Genomic DNA, 4,635 nt, shown 5'->3' with positions numbered 1-4,635 from the left:
TCTTAGAAAACCATGATGAATGGATATACCTGCCCTAAGGCTCTTTCAGGTTAGATGCAAACATGGGATCATTCATCTGTCTTCATACAGATCCATCCTGGCTTTTAAATTAATTTTCTATGCCATTTCCCAAGATAGTGTGTGTGTGTGTGTGTGTGTGTGTGTGTGTGTGGTGGGGGAGGGTGAGTTGCATTTCCTTCCTACTGTCCACTTCAGTAGCAAGGAATCATGTATTAAAAAATCAGAATCTGCTTTCAAATATGATTTGACATTTGGAAAATGAAAAAGAGAACTAAAAAGGGGGAATCGCAAAACAAACAAAAACAACAAGCATTAAAACAGCAGGAAAATGTTGATATTTTTCTTCAGGAATTGATAATTTTCATAAGGTGATTATTACAGGGATTTTAACAGATTCTAATCTCTGACTAAACACTTAATATCTACACTAAGTATGTTAAGGAATTTTTGTGTGCTTGCTGTTAATGTCTGGATCATATTTCATTATATGCAGATATTTAATATGAAATTGTGATTTCTAGGATGCTCTGATATGAGTGATAATTACTTCTTTATCAGAGGAGCAGTTAAAAGGAAGTATATGATATTTCTAAATTCATGAGGAACCTGGACACAAATATAGCATCAGCCAGGGTTCATGAGAGTCATGCATTAGATCATCAGGACATAGAGATTAAAAGCAACCCCATGAGTTTAATGGGAGGGAGCAAAGGGAACAGAGACTTTCCAACTACTCAGAATACACAAAAACCCATGGAGCCACTGAAATACACAGATTTCTCTTATTCTAGAAAAGGTGTCCAAAGCTTACCGTAAATCCCTGAGAAAGGAGAAAGGAGCTCTCGAATATGAGCTATACCCGCCCAGGTCTAAGTTCTAAAGTCAGCTCAAACTGATGTAAACAAAGCAGCTTGCCCGGTAAACAGGTAAGAAGAGGAGAAGCAGGCTGCAAGCACAGTGACACAATTGCACTCACAAGGCCCCACAGAAACAAATGCCCCCATAGCCTCTTCGATGGGGAAATCCCTGCTCACAATGCTGCACCCCAAACTACTGTGCTAGACACAACCATGTAGAGAACCTGGAACTCAGAAACTGCATTCATGTCATGGCTGCACCTCACACCTCATCAGTCCCCTTTCTCCAAACACCCCATCAGTAGCATCTTGTCCAGAGCTGCTTCATGCTCCCTTAGATGTCCAGAGGTCACTCACTAGGTTCACAAATGCCCTGAATCATCCACTGGGATCACAGCTCTCTGCTCACCCCCCTCCTAGGAAATACCACAAGGTTCCTAGAGACACCCTCCCAGCCTGCAACCTGGAGGTTACATGAATGTTTCAGCATATCTTTTGAGGATTTAGCTTTAACTATAAGGCCCTATCTGAAAATGTTAAACACATTGACTTGACATTGAGGACTGCCTTAAAAAAATAACAGTTAATTTTTTTTTTTTTTAGGATTTTTTTTATTACTACTTTAAAAAAAATCCTGGGGATCCAATCCAGGGCCTTGTCCATCGTAAGTAAGTACTCTCCATTTGCATTCCTATAAACTACAGGTAAACACAGCCCATGCTCTTAACCACTGATCCATCTCTCTAGCCCCTTGTCTTATATTTCTTTATTTTACATTCATGAGCACTCTTGCCTTTTTTTTTAATTACACTTTATTCACTTTGTATCCTCCCATAAGCCCCTCCCTCTCCCTTCTTCACACATGCCCCTCCCCAAGTCCACTGATAGGGGAGGTCCTCCTCTCCTTCCTTCTGATCTTAGTCTATCAGATCTCATTAGGAATGGCTGCATTGTCATCTTCTGTGGCCTGGTAAGGCTGATCTCCCCTCAGGGGGAGGTGATCAAAGAGCAGACCGATCAGATTATGTCAGAGGCAGTCCCTCTTCCCATTACTATGTAACCCACTTAGACACTAAACTGCCATGGACTACATCTGTACAGGGGTTCTAAGTTATCTCCATGCATGGTACTTGGTTGGAATATAAGTCTCTGGGAAGACCACTGTGTACAAATTTTCTGGTTTTGTTGCTCTCCTTGTGGGGTTCCTGTCCCCTCCAGATCTTACTATTTCCACTTCTTACATAAGATTCCATGCAATCTGCCCAACAATGGGCCATAAGTCTCAGCTTCTGCTTTGATAGTCTGCAGGGCAGAGCCTTTCAGAGGCCCTTTGTGGCAGGTTCCTAGGTTGTTTCCTGTTTTCTTCTTCTTCTTCTTCTGATGTTCATCCTCTTGCCTTTCGGGATGGGGATTGAGCAATATTTATATGGAGTGAAATCACCTTTAAAATACCAAGATATAGAAATTGAAGTTATAAAGTTTTGAAGCAAAATACAAATTAGAAATTGTTATACTAATACAGATGCAAGTAAGAAAAGAATATTGAACAAAAGAGGAGGCAGTGTGGAAGATATTACTAAATCTAAGAGACGTTAGAGGTGTTGATGCAGCAGGATTTTCTACCGTCTGTATATTTCGTGGGACAGGACTGGGGGTTAAGCAGCAGCCTCAGGCTTTAGGAGCTGTGTAGGGAAATACAATGAAATAGAATGAGAAGGAGAGGGAAAAATTTTGGCTGGTGAAACTTAAAATGCAAACTTGGATTTCAATTAAAATATGCTTACAGTTAACAAGGACAATGCAAACACACAGACAAAGAGACAGAGCCCCCCCAACACACACACATAGATACATATTTGAACAAATCAATTTTGCTAGCGTAAAATGAAAAAATAAAGAGCCTTCTTTAAAACTTTAGATTTGAATAGCAGTTACCAAACTGACCTGTCAGGGCACATACACTATCTGAGAGCACACAGTAAAGGCAGCAGATTCAGAAACCTAATCTGTATCATTACATGTGTCCACCACTGCTTCTTGCACACCAGAAAATGCTCTTATGTGTAATGTGTTTTTCAGATACGTGTCAATCGTTGCTAACGCTTTCTTGAAACAGTGTTTGCATCCTTGCATCCTGGAAACAATATTTCTACCTAGGAAGTAAACATGGTTTTGAAGTTTATTAAGGAAATAATTTTTCTCTTTATGACTATGTTTGGCACCCTTGGGAATGTGTCTCTTTCCATGAATTATATGTTCAGGTGCTGGGGAGGGCCTGAGAAGCCCCTACACCTGATTCTCATCCACTTGGCTTTTACCAACATCATAATCCTTCTTGCAAGAGGATTGCAAAAGACAATAGCAGCTTTTGGGTTGAGAAATTTCCTAGATGACGTAGGCTGTAAAATTATTTTTTACCTGGAGAGGGTGGCCCGTGGCCTCTCCATCTGCACCAGCAGTCTCCTTGCTGTGGTCCAGGCCATCATCATCAGTCCCAGAGCATCTGGGTGGAGGAGGCTCAGGCCAAAGTCTGCATGGCACATCCTTCCATTCTTCTCAGTCTTCTGGATACTCAATGCTTTAATAAGTATGAACCTAATCAGTTCTATTAGAAGTACAACTCTGAATATATCACAACTTAAACATGGCTACAAATATTGCTATTTTATGCAAGAAAGTCAGAAAATAAAATGGATTGTTCTTCCGCTCATGGTCCTGAGAGATGCAGTGTTCCAGGGTGCCATGGGAGGGGCCAGTGGCTACATGGTATTTCTTCTCCACAAGCACCACCAGCATGTCCTCTACCTTCACAGCTCCAAGCTTCTCTACAGAACTCCCCCTGAGCTGAGAGCTGCTCAAAGTGTCCTCCTTCTCATGCTCTGTTTTTTTTTCTTTTACTGGACCGATTGTGCCTTTTCTCTATTTCTAAGTCTTTCTTTAGGGGACAATTCATTAATGGTAAATATGCAAGAATTTCTTACCCTTGGTTATGCAATTTTCAGCCCCCTTGTGCTGATTCACAGAGATAGACTTCTGGCTAAATGTTGGCATGGTCAGTGAGAGAAACTGAGAAAAAAATCCCTCCCATTCATCTGTTTAATAAGTGTGAAAGAACTCTCATTTCTGCAATATTATAAGACAAAATCCCACAAAGCAGTTTAAACAGGTATTTATTCTCATATCCCGTTCCTGGTGACTGGAGACTTGCATTGAAAGTAACTTTAGCCAATCACAACGATATAGAAATTTTATTCTTCTTATTACCAACTTTTGAAGGGACTTTGTTTTTTTTTTTTTTTAACTTTTCTGTATTTGTGTTCAGTTGTTTGGTTGGTATGAATAATTTGCCCAAATTATGTCTGTGTAGCGTGCACATACCTGGAGCCTGAAGCTGCTGGAAGAGACCATCAAGTGTCCTGTGACTGACGGGAGTTGACTGACTGGAGTTAAACAGATGGCTCTGGAAGAAAATATAATTACTAGAAATTGAGCCTTTGTTCTAAACTCATGAGGCGCCTGGACACAAACATAGCTCTGAACTGCTGAGTTATCTCTCCAGCACTTAGAGAGAAGCTTTAAATAGGACTTTAAAAACCGATTTTACTGCTGCTATTGATGGAATCATGCATGCGGATTTTGTAGATTTTTTTCAAAATTCATAGTGATTAAATCATGTTTTTTTTTTTATTCTTTATATTTTGCCTGACATTGTACTTGTTAAATGTTAGTACAGTGAGGCTATTTGAGGCAACTTCAA

At 40.2% G+C, this 4,635-nt stretch overlaps 1 pseudogene; it reads left to right on the top strand.

The window, feature by feature from the left end:
• Nucleotides 1-2,997: 2,997 nt before the first annotated feature.
• On the top strand, nt 2,998-4,015 carry LOC129668867 (vomeronasal type-1 receptor 4-like; annotated as a pseudogene).
• The last annotated feature ends 620 nt before the right edge of the window (nt 4,016-4,635 follow it).

The sequence above is a fragment of the Psammomys obesus genome, unplaced genomic scaffold, assembly GCF_907164565.1.
Source record: "Psammomys obesus unplaced genomic scaffold, mPsaObe1.curated_primary_1811, whole genome shotgun sequence".
Lineage (NCBI taxonomy): Eukaryota > Metazoa > Chordata > Mammalia > Rodentia > Muridae > Psammomys > Psammomys obesus.
This window is presented reverse-complemented; position numbering and strand designations above follow the sequence as displayed.